Genomic DNA, 19,976 nt, shown 5'->3' with positions numbered 1-19,976 from the left:
AGTGATCCTAGGCAAGATTCTAAAAGGAATTCTTAAAAGGATGCTCGGGGAGCATCTATAAGAAAAAGCAGTAATCAATCAAATACGGTATGGGTTTACCAACCAGAATTTACCTAATTTTATTTTCTTCCTGACAGGGTTACTAGACTAGTACACCAATAATGTGCAGTAGACAATATGTATCTGTGTCCAACAGGCATTGTTCACATTTTTCATCATATACTTATGAGTAAGTAGGAAAGGAAAAAGGGCTAGATGATAGTCCTTCAGGGAATGACTTGACACCCAAAGGGTACTTACTCTTGGATGGTGGTCAGCCTCTCCAGAGGTTTTTAGTGTAGAACCACAGTGCCTATCTGGGTCAACACTGTATTTCATTGACTTGAGAGAAGATACAGAACCCATATTAAGAAATTTTTATCTAATTCAAAGTTGGAAAGGGTAAGATGTTTTACAAACCTTAGATATAGGTTGATGTTGACTCTGGGCTAAATTCTAGATAGTCAGAATTCATAAAATTTTGGGAGTCTGTAACCATACCAACAGAGTCCCAAAAAAATTGGGATTTTTAAGTTTATTCACTCATTTAGATGTCACAAATTTATGGAACATCTACTCTGTGTAAATGTCTACATTAGGCTTTAGAAAGATGATTAAGTTATTGTCCTTGGATTGCAGAAGTTTAAAATCTGGTGAGTGAAACAGACTTGTAAAGAGATATATTATAGCATAAATGTCCTTTGTAAGGCCCTATATTTAGTAAAAGTTAAAAAAAAAATTAATTGGGGCCAGCACTGGCTGCCTAGTGGTTAAGTTCAGCACACTATGCTTTGGTGGCCTGGAATCAGTTCCCAAGCATTGACCTACACCACTCTTCTGTCAGTGGCCATGCTGTGGTGGCAGCTCACATACAAAAAGAGGAAGATTGGCAACAGATGTTATCTCAGGGTGAATCTTCCTCAGCAAAAATGAAAAACAAAGAACAATTAATTACATTTAATTGTTTGGGATGGACTGGCACTTTGTTGTTAGTGCCTCAAGTCAATTCCGACCCCTATGGACCCTGTGTACAGCAGAATGGAGCCCTGCTGGTCATTTTTGCACCATCCTCTTGTCTTCTGGCGCTATATCAGACAATGTGCTGCTGCTATTCATAGAGTTTTCATGGTCAATTTTTTCAGAAGTAGGTGGCCTGGTCCTTTTTCCTAGTCTGTCTTAGTGTGGAAGCTGCAGTGAAACCTGTCCACCTTGGGTGACCCTTCTGGTATTTCAAATTCTGGCAGCGTAGCTTTCAGCATCACCAGCAGCATGCAGCTGCAACAGTATGACAGTCAACAGTTGGGTGGTGTGGTTTCCTGACTGGGAAACAAACCCCTGCCACTGCAGTGAGAGCTCCAAATCTTAACCACTAGACCACCAGGGCTGGCCAGGACCGGCAGCCACCATATGTAAAACACATATAACAGGGGCTGGCCCAGTGGCACAGCGCTTAAGTGTGCACATTCTACTTCGGCGGCCCGGGGTTCACCGGTTCAAATCCCGGGTGTGGACATGGCACTGCTTGGCATGCCATGCTGTGGTAGGTGTCCCACATATAAAATAGAGGAAGACGGGCATGGATGTAAGCTCAGGGCCAGTCTTCCTCAGAAAAAGAGGAGGATTGGCAGATGTTAGCTCAGGGCTAGTCTTCCTCGAAAAAAACCCAACAAAACACCACATGTAACGGTTTAATTAGCTGGAAAAAATAACATTTGCCAAGAATAGGACAGTGGGCTGGTATTCTTATTCTAGCTCAAACAAATTGATTTTCTAAAAAATTAGCAAGGACTTAAACACTGAAAGGAGGAAATACAAATAGCCAATAGAGGATATAAAAACATTTAAAAATTCATTCTCAATTGTAAGCGAATAAGACAACAAATTTGAAAAAAATCAATAAATCATAGTATTCCACGCTTGCAAAGGCATGATGAAATGGACACTTATGTACTGCTGGTACAAACACAATATGGTAATTTTTTGGAAAGTTTTTATATACGAGTCAATATGCAAGGCAACTATTATCTTCTAGTAATCTACTGTAAGAAAGAATCTAAAATATATACATAAAGTATACGTAAGGAAGTCCATAACAGCATTATTTATAATAGCAAAAAAGTTGAAGATGAATGGTTAAAAAGATGCGTGTAGGCATATTATGGAATGTCACAATCAGAATTATGTGTCTTAAAAAGAAGGTGTCTGCAATATTATATTCTATTATGTTATATTCAACTAGAAGGCTAGGGATCATGGCTTCTCACTGTAAACCCTTTTGGACATTTTTGAACTTTGTGCCATGTGCATGTAACACATCTAAAAAAGAAACAATTTAAAAATAGAGTATTCAGCTTAAAATTTTTGATACATTTACAAATATTTTTTAATGATGTAAGAAAATACACCAAGTGAAAGGCAAGGAAATTTCCTTATTTCCTATAGTGAGTATAAGTAATTGGAAAATATACTGTGGCTGTTACTAGAAATATTTTAGCATTTTGTACTGTAAGAAATCTGGGAGCAGTTTACATACAAGCAAGAAGGATGGTAAAGAAGCTCATCTAAGGAACGGTTGGAGGAAAATGTGAATGTTTAGCCTGTAGTATATGTGTGAGAGCACGATGGCTGTCTTCAAGTATCTGAAGTGCTGTCATGTGGAAAAGGGACCACACTTCCTCAGGAAAGTCTCGGGATGAAACTAGACCCATTGGCAGGAGCTATAGTAAGCCATTTCAGCTCAGTGTCAAAACACTTAACAGAATTGCTTACTTGTTTATAGGCCATTTCAGCTCAATGTCAGGAAACACTGCCTAACGGAACTAGACAAAAAATGAGTGAATTTCCAGTCACTTGAAGGATTCAAGCATAAATTGTGACCTACTTGTTGGACATCATAGAAGAGATTCAAGTATCAGAAGTGTATTTTTTGGTACGATTCCAGCTGTATGAGAAGTTATTTAACCTCCCTGGAACTCAGTTCTCCGCAAAATGGGGAAGTTTGACTAAATTACCTCCACGTTCCTTTTGAGTTTTAAATTATTTTGATTCTGCATTGGTGTAATTACATTTGGCTCTCCTTTCCAATTTACATGATATCAGCCTTTTATCATTTGAAATACATCACACTATACTTGTGAGAATTAATGAAGATGTTTAAAAAAGTATTTATAAAAATACACTATGTAAGCGTAAGATATCGTTATAGTTCAACATTATTTGCCATTAGGAAAATGCAAATTAACACTACCATGAGATACCACTACGAAACTATTCAAACAGCTAACATAAAAAATACTGTTGACAACAAGTGCTGACAAGATGCGGAGCAACTGTATCTCTCACATTTTGCCAGTGCGAACGTAAAATGATACAGTCACTCTAGAAAACAGTTTGGCGATATTTGATAAAGTTAAACATATACTTACCATAAAACCCAGTAACCTAACTACTAGAGAAGTGAAAACTTACATTCATACAAAAATCTGTACATAAATGTTCACATCAACTTTATTTGTGATAGCCGAAAACTAGAAACAGCCCAAATATCCTCCAATGGGTGATTGAATAAACTGTGGTACATCCACATCATGGAATACTACTCAGTAATAAAAAGGAACAAACTTGATACACACAATGACTTGCAAGGATCTCAAGGCCATCATGCTAATTGAAAAGCCAATCTCCAAAGTTTACATATGGTATGATTCCATTTATATAGCATTCTCAAAATGGCAAAATTATAGTGATAGGGATCAGATCAGTGGTGTCAAAGGTTAGGGTTGGGGGGAGGGTGTGACTATAAAGGGGTAGCATGAAGGAGTAACCTTGGGGTGATGGAATAATTCTGTATGCTAATTGTGATCACTACATTAATCTATTACATGTGATAACATTTTATAGAACCATACAGTAAAAAAAAATTATATTTAGCATCAAGGTTCTGGAAAGCAAGGAAATTGTATCTTCATTCACTTTTTGTTTTCACTGACTTTTTTATGTTTAGCTATGAACTGTCTTGTAGTCAATAATACAGAAAGTTTTTCATATGAAGCACTTTTCTTATTGAAGAATGCTGTAGAGATAAGGGTGTGAGGTGTACTTACTTGATGGTAATTTTACTCCTTTTCTTTAAAGGAGTAAATGGTCAAATGTGAAAGTAAATTCAGGCAAAGCTCACTTTTATTTATATTTTATTCTTGTTTTTAAATTTTACAATCACATTTTCAAGGAAGCCTCTGGAAAAAGGTTTTTACATAAATTTTCACAGCTCACTCAAATGTGATCTATATTTTACTATTTTTCTTATGACTGAAGAGACTGTCCATGCCTTGCCAGGTTCTACTTTAGCTGCTGATTCTCTCTGTTTGTACTTAACTAAACTTGCTTCCATTCAAATTGCATAATAAACAGAGGAGCTTAAATTTAATTCCTGTCCTAGGATAATATCTATACAGAGAGTTTATCCCAAGAGTGAAATTCTCTTATAAGATGATTCTTATGGATACTAAAATATTAGCCTCTCTCAGACAGTGTAAGACTGTTCTTGTGTTGACATTACCACTGTTCACCAGTATTTTCAATTCTCTTCCCTTTTTTGGATATGTAAAAGGTTACATTTCTTAGTTCGGCAAGTCAGGCAGGGCCATGTGACTAGTTCTACTGCTGGAAAGTGACCAGAGGTGATGTGTTATTTGGAGGCCAAATCATTTAAGAGTGAGTACATGATTCCACATGTTGTCTTTCCTGGCACCAAGAGCCCTGTGGCATCACCTTGAGATGGAGACACCAGAAGAAGCAAGTGATCTGGCATGTTGAGCTGCTATATGAAGAGCTGCTGTGGAGAAGCTCCTGGACTCTTAGCAAAGTTGCCTGAGTAAGACATTTTACATGCTAAACCTCTGAGATTTTGGTATCATTTATCACTGCAGCATTATCTAGCCTTTCCTGGCAGATAGAATCTGTATACTAACTTTGACTATATTAAAAGTTTTGTAGTCATTTGTGCTTTCTATACAGCAGATGAATAGCTGTATATAAGTTGTCAGCTTATCCAATAAGAAAATATTTAATATGATAAACATTTCAATTAATAACTTATTCTGTTAGTCTCTATCATCAACTTAAGATCTCAAATTTCTAATCTAAATGAATAATAATGCTTTTAATTATATATTCCTTTATCTCGAATTTATACCTTGTATTAATCGTTACCAACCAATAAAAAAGGATACATTTGTTTATGCAGTCTTTCAATTCACTAAATAAGCATGGATGTTTCTGGTCATGTTTCCTGGGAAGAAGACCCTGAGATAGAGATTTGCATGCAGAAAAATTTGTTAGGGACTTCTTTTGGAATTAACATTTGTGGTGCAATATGGGATTGGGCAGAGAGAGAAATTGGGCTGCGATATAGTTACAACAAAACCTAAGCCAGTCCTACGGGTTGCTCCAAAGCTAGAGGGGCCCTTCAGAGGTGTTCTAAGTTGACACAAGGGGGCTGGGCCTTTGCATACCCATCAGTGACCAGTCATTGGATACAAACTGCCCCCAGGGACTAAATGCGACCTAACGTAATTCCTGGATAGAGCTGACAGCTTGAGGGGCTGTGAGCCAACAGCATTCATAGCAGCTGGACAAACAAGTCCTTCAGTCCTGAAGAGGAATCTGGTGTTGGTGGAATCCATCTCAGTGTTCAATACAACTGATAATCCACTGAATCAATAGATGGACACAGGACATTTTAGGGATCAAACCTTGGTGCCTTTCCTAAGAATACAGATTATAGTGCTTGCTAAATTTCTAAACCCTATTCTGCAAAAGTGGAATGTCTAAAATATATTAGCTAATCCACATACCTTAAACAACACTAATTTCACCAATGAAAACCCATTGCTAATAGTCATTATGTTAATTAACAAAATTCCAGTGTTGTTCAAGACAAATATGACTAAAGCATTTGTCACAGCTTCCTCTGGATTCTTCCTGTCTGAATCTTGTCTCTAAATATTACCATATCTGCCTTAAGTGAACTTTTCATGCATGTCGTAGTCATATATGGTAGCCAGTCTTCAAATTTTCCCTCAACTACCTTAATACCAATGATCCTTAGTATTCATCTCTTTGTGTAGTTCCCTCCCACATTGAATAGAGATGACTTGTGTAACCAATAAGATATTCTGGAAATGAAGACAGAGGACTGCCAAGGCTAAATCTTAAAAGACATTGCAGACTCCGCCTTGTTCTCTCTTGGATCATCTATTCTGAAGGAAGACAGCCATCATGTTGTGAAGCTGTTCAAGCAACCTTATGGAGAGATCCACATGGGAAGGAACTCAAGTCTCTTTTTAGACACTAGACAATACTAACTTGCCAGCCGTATGAGGGAGCCATCTTGGAAGCAGCTCCTCCAGCCCCAGTCAAGTCTTCAGGTAACAACAACAGCACCAGCCAACATCTTGACTCATGAGAGACCCTGAACCAAAACTACCCAGCCAACTTGACCTAGGCCTGATCTACAGAAACTGAGATAATACATATTTATTGTTGTTTTAAGCAGCTAAATTAGGGGTAATTTGTTATGCAGCAATAAATACATCATATGTACATCACAGTATATAAAAAGGACAGGGATCTGGAACTTAATTGAGGTTATAGAAGAGATTGTATCAACTGTTGTATGTATGTTTCCTTGTTAATAACTATTTATTTAAAAAATGTCTGTTTAATGGACAAAGAGATCAGACTACTGGTTACCAGAGGGGAAAGGGGGTTAGTGGGGTGGGCGTAAGGGTTAAAGGGACACATATATATGGTGACGGACAAATTACAACGTACAACTGAAATTTCATAATGTAATAAACTATTATGACTTCAATAAAAAAAGTGTGGTAAACAAATACATATATTTGCTTGAAAAAAAAATGTCTGTTTATATGACAGAATTTGGTCTGAGACTTGCTTTTATTGTAACTTAGTAGCAAGGCTTTGTCAAAGTAACCACCCCCCTCACTTATCTCAAAAATTGGTGGCTACTTTTATCCGTCAAAAAGAACAAAACAGTTATGCATGACCAAATTAGCTTAGATTGTTTTGCGAGACAGTCCTATTGATTTTTCTGCCTACTATAGCTTGATTCTATTCACCTCTCTTTATCACCATCATCCATCCAGTCCAGGCTAACTTCATCTCTCACCTGGACCACTACAACAATCTTCCTCTCATTTATTCATATTCATTGGTCCTATTCCATCCCATTGTCAAAATTAAAGGTAGAGTGATCCTTTAAAAACACAAATCTATTCATGTAATTCTACCACCACACCTGACTCCATTTGATATCTTACAGTGCTTGGAAAAGACCATAAGGCAAAGACATAACTTAGCATGGCCTACCAAAACCCTGCCAGGTATGGACCTACGAACCTTTTGAGCGAGGTCTTGCACTCATCTCCTTCATGCTATCTGTGATCCCACCACACTGGCCTTCCTTCAATTACTAGTACTCTTACGGTTCCCACTCACCACAGAGGATTTGCATGTAGTCTTTCTTCGGCCTTGAAATATCTTCCTTTTCCTCTTTGTCTAGTTCAAGTCTGCCTATCCTTCATGTCTAGTGCATATGTCAAATCCTCAGCAAAACTTTCCCCAATCTCCCTAATTTACTCCTATAGCATTATACATCCCTCCTACGTGCACCTATCACATTGAAATATTACATTTGTTTGTGTAATTATTTGATTAATGTTTGTGTTCAGTGCTAAACCTTACATTCTATAAGAGCAAGTACCATATCTGGTTTAACTTATTCATGTATGCCCTGGAGCCTACCACAATGCTGAGAACATAGTGCATATTTGATAAATATTTGATTAAGGTCTAGATAACTGATTAATTAATTGAAAGAACTCAGGTGTCTACGAATGTTGCTTCAAAGCCAGAGTACCTAGGTTCAAATTCTGGCAGTTTTTAACTGTGTAATATTAGGAACAGTTTTACCTCATTGTTCCTTAGATTTATCCTCTGTAAATTGGGAATAATAATTACCTTATAGGGTTTTGCAAGGACTAAATAAATTAATATACGTTAAGGACTTAAAGCCATTCCTGACACAGTAAGTACTATATATGGCAGCTGCAAGAACAATTATTATTAATATATTTGTTCCTTTTGTCATGCTAGTCCCTCAGGCCATGGCCCCGAGTTCCTTGGATAAGTTCATTCTTTTCTTGTACATATCAAATTTCAAGTGTCTATGTAAAAACAAGAAGCTGTGTCAAAGAATGCAGAGTTTATGTCTTTTGACATAATTGAATGCAGAGTTTATGTCTTTTAGGCTTGTCTGGTTTTGACTAAAGTGTAAGGATGCTAATGTTAACCACCATATCATTGGTGTTTATTTGGTAATTTACTATTTATGCAAAAAGACCAAGGAAGCAGAGCTTGTATTAAATGAGAGTCTCAGAGAGTTCTATACCTATCTTTTGCTAGGGCACAGTTTACACACCAAAAAGAATTCAACCCACCATCTCTCTCTGAGTTTTTTGCATTGTTTACTTACTTGTACTTCACATAATGGCAACATATTAACACAATATATAATACTATTGATCTCTTTGGATTATGGACCTTCCATACTCTGAGGTGCTGACTTTAAACTGACTTTGCAGTAAAAGCTGCAGCTTTGTAATTTTTGAACACCGTATGTTATAAACTGTTGAAATGATGTCTCTTCTTATTTGACAGTGGGAACATTCTTCACACTCAGTGCAAGACAGCAGTGGTTGGACCTTGTTTAGCTGCTAATGCTTTCTACAGAAGTTGTGAATGCTGGCATTTTATTATATTCTGGATCTCCACCTACAAACAGGTCCATTGTAAACTGCCATTAATTTGGGCAATAGGTCATCAACCAAAGGGTTGTTATAGATAAGTGTTGCCAGTGATGCATTCTATTCTTTGTTTACTACCAACAATGGAAAACACTTTGTACTTTCCAGAGAAACAGATCACCCAGTTCTTGCAACTTATGTCATTTCAGTCTGGGAGGAAAAAAAAAAAGAGAACTCTTTTCAAGCTTTGCCAGTTCCTCCTGGCTTTTTGAGAAGCAGCTACCTCTGAAAGAAAATAGATCAAAGTTACATGGGACTAAGGATGGATCAGATAGCTATATTTGTAGTATGTTGAAAACAGAACTAGCTTTACTGGAAAAGAAATCATGTGTTAGAGTTATAAGGAGCAGAGAAAAGGTTAGAGGGAAGGTTACTAGCCTGAAAAACCAACCTTCATTTCTCTACCAAGTTTGTCAGACCTTAAAATTCCACCATTAGAAATTCATTTGTATGCATTTTAAAAGATAATTCCTTAAAGCAGTTAACTGTGGAAAAAAGTGAATTCTCTATGAATTCTTTTTCCTGAGAGTGAATTTTGAAAGCACTGAGACCAAGAAGTAACCTAGCTCCTGAAAGCTCCAGTTTGACTACAGGAGTGCTGTGGAGAGAAAAGGTTGGAAGAGCACTAGACTATGTTCAAAGAGAGGCTACAGGGAAAACTCAGGCCATGGAAAATGGTGATTTCAATGTGTGATGACTATGAGGAGAAACAGAAAAAAGAAGTGGATTTTTTTTTTTCATTTGCTGCTCTAGGCATTTACCATAGAACAAAGAAAATACATTACTATATGATGAGATAGAATGAAAGTGACACTCAGACAAAGTAGGAGGGTCATTCCCCTGTCATGCCTAGAATGTGAAACAGCTTCGCTGTCTTAAATATCCTGGTCATTAATTCTTTTCTGACCATATTCCTCCTAAATTAATTCTCTACTTGTATAGTGATTAGTATATTCAGAGCACCTTGAGGGTAATACAAAATTTTAAGTTTTCTGACTTTGAAGCGCTCACCACGTGTCCTTTCTCCTAGTAATTCACTCATCAATGCACATATTGTTTACCTGTTAGATTGAATATGATAGATTGAGGCTCCTTCCATTAATAAGTGAGGAAACACAGGCGCCTTTGTCTTGTAGTTAGGAACCAAGGAATGTACAGAAAGTAATGGTAGGATGAACAGATAAAGGAGGCTGCTGCAGATTTATAGACTTTATTATTATATGCTTGATATTTGCCAGTTGAAGTATAAAGGAAAAACTATGTGTGTGAAAAATCTATCACCTTGTGAGGAACAAAGGAATTTTGTGGCAGGACAACAATTTGTTAGTGGATGGAGGGGAATCAGAAATGATAGGAGCAGAGGGATGGTATCAATTTACATCCCACCAGCAATGTGCAAGAGTAGTAGCATACGATTTTGAAAACTTTAGTGTGTGGTGGTATCTGACAATGGTTTTAATTTGCGTTTCTCTCATAAATAACAATATTGAATCTTTTTTAATATGTTTGCTGACCATTTAGACATCTACATTTTTGGAGTGTCTATTCAAGTCTTTTGCCCATTTTTCAAAACATTGAGTTGTTTGTCCTTCTCTTTTTGATTTATAGTAGTGCTTTAAATGTGTTGTATGTGAGTCCTTTGTCAATAGTTGTTTTACATTTTTCTTCTCTTACTCTGTGGATTTTTCTTTCATTTTCTTAAAGGTGTCTTTTGATGAACGAAAGTTCTTAATTTTAATGAAGTCTATTTTATCAGTCCTTCTTTCATGGTTAGTGCTTTTTGTATTTTAAGAAAATGTTGCCTGCTTTAAGGTCATGAAGATATTCTCCTATGTTTGTTGTTTTACCCTTCACATTAGATCTTTGATCCATTTTGAGTTAATTTAGTGTATAATGTGAGGAAGGCATCAGGATTCATTTTTTCCCATGTAGCTACCCAATTGATCTGGAACCATTTATTGAAAAGATCATCCTTTCCTCCACTGACTTGCACCTTTATCATAAATAACGTAATTGTATATGTTTGATGACTTCCCCTAAATATTCTATTAAACATATTAATTATTTGAGTGAATAATTCAATTAATATTGTACAATTGGTGAACAATTTCTCAATTGGTAAAAACATCAAACACAAAGAAATGAAGAAACTAAGTTCAAAAGGACATATAACATACATGGTGAAGAATAGAAGTAAATGTACCTTCCACCCTGTTCCTCAGTGCTCCATTTCTTTCTCCAGAAGCAAGCCAAGTGTCAGTACCCAGATATGCCAAACATCTCTGCTTAACATTTTGGGGTCCTGAAAAAGAAAGCTCCTTATCCCCAAAGTCTGCTCCCTGATTCTAATGTAGTGAATTCTCTAGGTGATTCTGATATTAACTGTCTCTGTTGTTCTGATACTGAGTGTATCTCAACATAATTTAGAAGTCCATTATCCTTCATTCTTTTAGAAAGCATATAGCTGGATTTTTTAAAAGCCCAATTAGACAAGGGCTTTATTTTATTAGAGGGATTTAACTTATTTGTATTTATTGTGATTATATTTATTCCTGCCATTTTATTTTATACCATTTACTACTTTTTTCTTTCTTGCCTTTTGTGAAATTAATAAGCTTGCTTTCTTTCTTGTTTTAATAGTTTAGAAATTACACATCTTATTTTTATTCTGCTCCTACATATTTACATTTTAACCCCCATTTTATATGTATCTTCTCTTGAAGTCTAGAATTAAGCAGCATCTGTATCATGCCCTTGATCAATTTCACTTCCTTTTCCCCTACTTTCTCCCACAAGTTAAAAGAGGGCAGATCCAATTTTTGTACAGCCTGAAACTTACATAATTTGGGGGATCCTCTTTAAAACAATTTGAAATTCTAAATTTAAAAATTGAGTGCGAAAGTAAATGTTTATTTAGAATGAGAAAGGAAATCAGAAAAAAATTTGTGGATTTTTAAATTTTACAAATCTTAAAAAGAAGTTCCACAAACATAACAGAATATAGAAAAATAACATAATATTTTTATTAATTTCCTGGACACTTCTAAAGTACTTTTTTCCCCTACATTTCCTCTCTTACAATTTTGCATTTTTGATTATTGGAAGACTAACCCACAAACTGTCTTCTAGCTGTGTATATCTCAAAGATGCTCCCACTCCCACCGTCTACATAACCTCCAGTGCTTGGTACCAGGGGAACGCTCGCATTATGACGCAACCCTAGGCTCTGCAGCTTTCCCCCGTGAGTCAGCACGATGGGAAGGAGGATTACTAAGTCCTTTACTACAGGGGGGCACTAGCAAGAAACGGTAACTACTCGCAAATTGACTATGAACCACCTAAATATATTCCCCTAAATCCAAGTGAAATGAGTTCCTTGACTCAACTGCCCCCTGGCCAAATCCCCCAAATATTCATGGCTACCTGGTGCCACCTGTCTTGAGAAGTATCACAGAGGAATTCAGAGAGGAAACAAAGTGGTCAAATGATTAATTTAACAAATAAAATATTTTAAAATTTTCAACTATTCTGCATTTTAAGGAAATTTCTTAAAGAGATAGGCATATATATTAATGCATGCATATTTACTTATGTATGCAAAGGATATCACTGTACAGACTAAAACATAATTGAAAACTGTTACTCTGGGGAAAGGCAATGGAGACTAGAGGATGGTAGGTGGAGGGAGAGGGAAGGAGATTTCCCCTTCACTCTCTATACTCTTGTAACTGTTGAGAAGCTTTTATTATTATTATTTTGTTGTTTGTCTCTTTTCTTTACTATGGATGTGTATTACTTATTCAACTTATGAAAGAAAGAAAAAATGTTGTCTTTTAAAATCCAAAAGGAAAACATGAAATATTAAGCCTTGCAGCTAACTCTCCTTATTCCTTTTCTTGCTGTTTATCTATAAACTAGAAATGATGCTGCTATGGTCTGAACGTTTGTGTCTCCCTCAAATTCATATGTTGAAATCCTAACTCCCAAAGATGGTGATATTAGGAGATGGGGCTTTTGGGAGGTGCTTAGGTCATGAGGGTGGAGTCCTCGTGATTGGGATTGGTGCTGCCATAAAAGACCCCACAGAGATCCTTTGCACGTTCCACCATGTGAGGACACAGCAAAAAGGCACCGGCTATGAGCGAGGAAGAGGGGCTTCACTAGAAACTGACCATCCTGGTGCCTTGATCTGGAACTTCCCAGCCCCCAAAATTGTGAGAAATTTCTGTTGTTTATAAGCTACCCAGTCTGTAATATTTTGTTATATCAGCCTGAATGGACTAAGACACATATGTTCTTGCTCTGTTATAGGCTCAAATGTTTAGTTTCTCTTGTCACAAGTTTCTCAGTTTAAAATTATGTTGCCCTGCTTTTAAAATAGCTAGCATTTATTTGGGAAGTGCTCCCTCTTGCTAACTTTCCTAAAAAAAAAGTTTGTATATGTCAGGTGTTATTTCTTCTTTAAATGTTTGATAGGATTCACCAATGAACGTATCTGGGCCTAGAGCTTTCTTTGTGGGAAGGTTTTTCATAAAAAATTCAACTTCTTCAATTGAAGACCTATTTAGATTTTCTTTTTCATTTTTTTGTCACTTGAATAAGTTATATTTTTCAAAGAATTTGTCATCCACGTTGTTAAATTTATTGGCATAAAGATATTCATAATATTCTGTTATTATCCACTTAATGTCTTTGAAATCTGCCCTGATACACCTTCTATTCTTGTCACTGATAACTTGTTTTGCTGTATTATTTTATCTTGCTCAGTTTAGCTGGGAGTTTATCACTTTCGTTATTCCTTTCAATGAGTTGCTGTTGTTTGTTTTTTTCTTTTGCTTTGTTAATTTTATTTGTTTTCCACTTTATTGTTCTCTGCTCTTATTTTCATTATTCCCTTTTTCCGCTTGTTTTGAGTTTACTTTGCTTTTCTTTGTCTAGCTTCTTAACTTGGATACTTAAGTTACTATTCTTATAACTTCTTTTCTAACATGTACATTTGGAACTGTAATTTTTCCTCCAAGCACTGTTTTAGCTACATCCCATAAATTCTGATATGTTGTATTTTCATTATCATTCAACTTGAAATATTTTCTAATTTCCATTACGATTTCTTTTTTGACCCACTGGGTTAATTAAACATGCAATATTAATTTGAAATATTTGAGTTTGGGGGAAAATACTATTATTGATTTTTAATTTAATTTCATTGTGATAAGAGAATATAATTTGCAAGATTCAGTCTTTTAAAATTTATGAAGACTTTTTTGTTTTGTTTTGTTTTGTTTTTTTGAGGAAGATTAGCCCTGAGACAACATCTCCCATCAATCCTCCTCTTTTTGCTAAAGAAAACTGGCCCTGAGCTAACATCTCTGCCCATCTTCCTCTATTTATATGTGGGACGCCTGCCACAGCATGGCTTGATAAGCGGTACATAGGTCACAGGTCCACACCTGGGATCTGAACTTGCAAACCCCAGGCCGCTGAAGAGAAGTGCACTAGCTTAACTGCTACGCCTCTGGGCTGGCCCCTATTAAGACTTGTTTTACAGCTCAGCTTATGATCTATTTTGGTGAGCATACCATGTGTACATGAAAGGAACGGATATTCTTGAAGTTGTCATGTGTAGTGTTCTATAATGTCAATTAGGTCAAGGTGATTGGTAGTGTTAAGATCTATATCTTTACTCAGTTTTTTCTAGGTGATCCATCAATTGCTGGGAGAGGGGTGTTAAATCTTCTACTGTGATTGTGGATTTGTCAATTTCTTCATTTAATTGTCAATTTTTACTTGTGTTTTGAAGGGTTTTTATTATTGTTATGTCTTCTTAATAAATTGATTCTCTTATTATTATGAATTATCCCTCTCTTTGTTAATTTCCTTTGTGTTGAGGTCTATTTCATCTGACATTAATATAGCCACCTTAGCCTTCTTTGACTATTGTTTGTATGATTTATGTAATGTTCCATCTTTTAACTTTCAACCTCTCTATGTCTTTAATTAAAGTAAATCTCTTTTAGATGGCCTATAGTTGGGTCTTGCTTTTTTATCCATTCTGAAAATTTCTGCCATTTGTTGGAGTTTTTAACCAATTTATATTTAATGTAACTATTATTTTGGTTCTATTTAATTTTACCACTTTACTATTTGTTTTCATTTCTCCCCTCAGGTTTTTGTTCCTCTGTATCTACTTATCCATAATTTTTAGGCTAACTGAATATAGTTCTATAAGCCAGTAAGACTGCAGGTTTCCGTCCAATTTTTAGTCACCCAGCAAGGCACTAGCTGGCCAAAAAAGCAGGAAACTCATTAACTTTATCAATTTTTCCATTCTCCTCTAGTTTTTGATTGATTTTGGTCATATTGTCATGCCTTCAGATACAGGCGTACCTCAGAGATATTGCGGGTTTCATTCCAGACCACTGCAATACAGACAATATCGCAATAAAGTGAGTCACACGAACTTTTTGGTTTCCTAGTGCATATAAAAGTTATGTTTGCACTATACTGTGGTCTATTAAGGGTGCAAATAGCATCATGTCTAGAAATAATGTACATACCTTAATTAAAAACTACTATATTGCTAAAAAATGCTAACCATTATCTGAGCCTTCAGTGAGTTATAACCTTTTTGCATGGAAGGTGAAAAATGCAGTATATGTGAAGCACAATAAAGTGAAGACCAATATAATAAGGTATGCCTGTAGTTGTTTTTGATATTTTGTCCACATTTTATCAATGTTATCTGTGGAACAGTTTGCTGTATAGGAGCTATTCTCCCTTTGCCAGAGGTGGAACCTAATTTTAAAGCTCATAACCATTCTGTTACAGGCTCCTCACTTATGCATTGTCTGATAAATCTAGGTGTTTAAGTGACTCCATCAGTTTGCAGCTATGGCTTTCTGAAATAATTCACTAGTAGATCTGTATTTCTTTGATGTATCACTTCTAGCTCTGAAATCTACTATTGGTAGAATCATAAAGAGAATTTTGGTAGATGGTTTTTTATGTGAAGTATTTACAATGTTGATAAGAAAATGAATAAACAGTATTTTAAGTGTTTACCTTTGGGTCATGGAATTATAAGGTGATTTGTTTTCTCCTTCATGCTTTTTAGAATTTTCCAAATTTCTATAATTGACATGCTTTATAATTGGAATGAAGGATACTAATTCTTTTTGAATAAAAGGAATGAAAGGATAGTAACGCCTGCTGAACACCTATCATGAGCTGGGTAGTAAACTAGGCACGGTCTCATTTTAAACTTTTATGTTTTTTTTTTTTTTAAAGAAGAAAATATCTTTTAAAATTAGCTGTTAACAGTGCAGTTTAAAAGAATATTGGTTTTCTATTCTAGTGATGTCCCTAGGTGTATTTTTCAATGGGAGTCTTTCTGTGTCCTTCTCAGGTTAACATTAGTAGATGAGTTCTAGACACACATCAATATCTGGGATGCAGCAATAGTTGAGAAAAACTGATGCCCCTATAATATACCTAGGCATTAGATTTGACCTCTGGCACTCTTGGAAAGGACACTTTCCCTATTGTCTTCCTGACATTCTCGAAGAACCTAAACGATGTAGGATCTTGTCCTTTCTTCTAAGGAGCAATAAAAGTTTCTTTAATTCAGGAGTAAGAACACCTTCCATTCAGCCTCATTCAATTTACTGGTTTAATTTTTCTTCTCACTCTTTCAGAGTGCTTGGGTAAGAAGAGTATATTTGACAGTAGAGGAAGGCTGAGCCAAGTATAGCCTACTGCATTCACAGAATCTGAGGCCCAGCAAATTCTTCAGCCCTCATTTCCTGAGGACTAAAAGCAGCTTCTGTGTTCTTACCCGAGGGCTCACCCTGAGTGCTTTCTAGGTAAAAGTGCCTTGGCTTCCTTCTCCTAATCAGGGAAAAGGTGATTGGATTGAGTCATGTTTCTCCTGAAGTATTTTGGCCCCTTATCTGAACCAGTCATTACATCTTGAGGCGGTTGTAACTAGGACTGCCGTAATGATCTGACAAAAGACCTATTCCTTCAACGTTACCAGTCATTAACTCTCCACGACAAGATGTGACATGCCACAGCCCTCAGACAGTTCATCCAGTAGGAGTCTCTTCTTGACAAATATAATCCCTTTTCACCTTTGTTCAAGACAATTTTATTTCTTTCACAGTGTCAAACTACCAGTTTTTCCAAGTCAGCACTCCCTAGTGAGACCAAGGGGACTTTTTTCCACTTCAAAGGGAGGTACTACTATCTTTTCACTTATGATTGTGTCTTACTCTAATTGGTCTTTCTTAGAATAGTAATTTTAAGTAGAAGTATATTTAAAATAGCAAAGCTTGATACTAATACCTATAAATCTTTTCTTCGCCATTTTTGCTGCAAATTTTACAGTGTGAGGTATAAAAGCTTGTTTTAATAATATGCACTACTTCATGTTCAGTGTGCACAATACTTATCCTACACATGCGATGTCAGAATAAATCTAGCATTTGAGATATTTGCCTGAAAGTAAAAGAGAAGCAGGACACCTGGCGTCTATTCTTAACTATTTCAGTCACTTTGCCTACCTAGGAAATTATAAAATAAATTCTCTTGTAAAAATGGGATCATTGGTTCAAAATATATCTATCCTTTTCCCTCCAATGGTTAAACCTATATAAAACTATAAAATTGATGCCAAAATTGAGAAAAAGCACTACTCTCTGAAGACTAATTCTGCCTGGAGAGTTTTATAAGCTAGAATCCAGGTACAACCATCCACAACCTAGTGCAAGTTTCTATACAGGAGTAGAATGTGACACGATTCTTTTTCAATTGACTTAAAATCCAACTAGGGAAACAATACAGGTGTGCACAGGAAAATGAAGCTGATAGACTCAGGGGAAAGAGACATGACAGAGAATATAAGGGCCTTCTAGCAGTCTGAGGTGACCACCTGAAGGATGGTCAAGGCAAGGCATTCCAAATCAAGTTCAACAACTGGCTGAATGGAGTCAAGGAAAGTGGACTCTGCAATTGCCAGATAATATCTGTTAAACAAATATTTATGTAACCTCAAATAACTGCAAATACAAAGGAGAACTTGATTGGATTATAGTTTGTGAAGAAACTATTGGGCCCAGGCACTGTGCTTTCTCACAATTTTCCATGCTTCCAGACCCTCTGCACCACTCTCCCTTCTGGCCACTTCCCCCAATCTGGGTAATCAATGTAAAGGCAATGCCAGTTTTTATGTTTAACTGTGATTGGTACAGCTGATTCATATAATAAACTGAAAAGAACCATTCAAAGAAAAAGAAAAACTTATACTATAATTGAAGACACATAACATTCACTCAATCTATAATATAGTTTCTAAAATATTTATATATACTTATATGACACATATAAATATAGATATAATATGCATAAATATAGTGACTAGGCAATCATCAGAAAGTATTTAAGGTAAATTGTATACACTATCAAAATCTGTCATATATCGTATTTCTATTTAATGCATCCAAATGGCCTAATGATTACTGAATGGAGGCAAGCTGATAAGCAGCAAGCTGTGTCTAGAAAATTGGTCACTAAGACTCTCTTAGAAATCTTCTAGGAATAGAAGTAAACAGAAAAGAAGTAAGTCTAATTGTTTGCATAGCTATAGTTAGCATTAAATTAAATGTACCACATGGTTTTTAAACTTTTGATTTAAAATTTCTTGGCTTTTATTGTGAAGAATGCCTTCTCTAAAGCATTCTTAAAATAAAACAGAATACTTAATAGCATAAACAACTGTGATAGAGCTCTGTATTTTATTTGTCTGGGTCATAAATGAAGGATTTCAGTCCTTGATTTGGCATCTTTTAGAAGTACTAAATTTACACACATTAAAACAAATAACCATATTTTAATCTTCTTATGTGATTTCACAAAGTAAACAAACTGGTGGTTTATTCAGCATTTATGAACCTTATTACATGCCTCAGACTTAACGTTAAGTATATTGCTTGTGTGTCCTGAAAAATATTTTTTAAATGGGAAGGAAATAGGCTACTTCTTGAAGGACAGAAGAAATACAGAACTAAGAAATATGCATGTTCACTTGCCATAAAAATTTAAGCAACTTTTTTTGTTTTTAGAGAAGAAAAATAAAACATTTTTCTCCCTCAATCAGAGTTTTTAAAAGATTGTTACTTGGGGCTAACAATGGGAAGCATTACAGACAATAGCAGAGATGTGGTTGCTTGCCATTTTGCTATGAGATTTAATTCAACACAGCACGTGTGAGACGTTGCTCTGGCCCCTCAACTCCACTCCACTCCCAGGCGCATACAAGTGTGCAGTGGTAGAGTTCTCATGGAATTGAGGACTGCAGATGCCAAGATACAAAGGTTGCCCATAATTTGGTAAGCAGTAAAGACCAACTGAAGATTAAAGGGAAAGGTGGGGAGGGTTATGGTTAGAATAGGAAAGGAACTTAATAATTTACCTAGTGTGAAGAACTAGTAACTAAAGAATTTGAAATGAAGATTTCAAAAGACAATGTCTAACTCAGGCACGTACTAATATTACATTGTATAATCTATATTTGGACTTCAAAAATAGGATCCTAACTGAGATGTCAGCAACTCTTTGGGTACATGTGAAATCTTATGCAGAGGCAAGTGGGGATGGTGGTAAATGTGATCAGTGATTTTCAAAATTTTTAATAGTGAGCACTTAAATTTAAAAATGAAAAAGAAGCAACCACATACAATATTTCATTAAGACCAGTGAAAGCAGAGCTGCTCTGGTTGACGTGGAGATGGGGTCAGGGCACCCAACATGTCTGAGTATGGCCCAAGGCTTCTCTGCATAATTTTAGGGCATTATCTAACACATATAAAGAGGGCTGCACTAGACGACTTCTCCAGTCCTCTATAATCCCTCATCAATGATGAACTAGCCTGGCCTTTACAAACATGTGTCCTTAGGTTTCTGCAAATCTCTAAATAGTCCATTCCACCAAAATGTATCATTATTCTCACCCCTCCCCCAATATAGTATAGTTTTATCAGAGTGACTGCACAC

At 36.0% G+C, this 19,976-nt stretch overlaps 1 long non-coding RNA gene across 2 annotated transcripts in view; it reads left to right on the top strand.

Moving 5' to 3' along the window:
- Window positions 1-19,976, top strand: part of LOC102149881 (uncharacterized) — a 52,567-nt gene that overhangs the window by 17,703 nt on the left and 14,888 nt on the right. Inside the window, exons 3-4 of one of the 2 annotated variants that reach the window (XR_002799822.2) lie at window positions 4,794-4,912; window positions 6,168-6,928. This is a non-coding gene — a long non-coding RNA (uncharacterized lncRNA). Of the gene's footprint in view, window positions 1-4,793; window positions 4,913-6,167; window positions 6,929-19,976 lie in introns of those variants that run through there. The other variant, XR_002799823.2, reaches the window with a different exon arrangement.

This window comes from Equus caballus, chromosome 14 (assembly GCF_041296265.1).
Source record: "Equus caballus isolate H_3958 breed thoroughbred chromosome 14, TB-T2T, whole genome shotgun sequence".
NCBI classification, from domain to species: Eukaryota; Metazoa; Chordata; class Mammalia; order Perissodactyla; family Equidae; genus Equus; species Equus caballus.
This window is presented reverse-complemented; position numbering and strand designations above follow the sequence as displayed.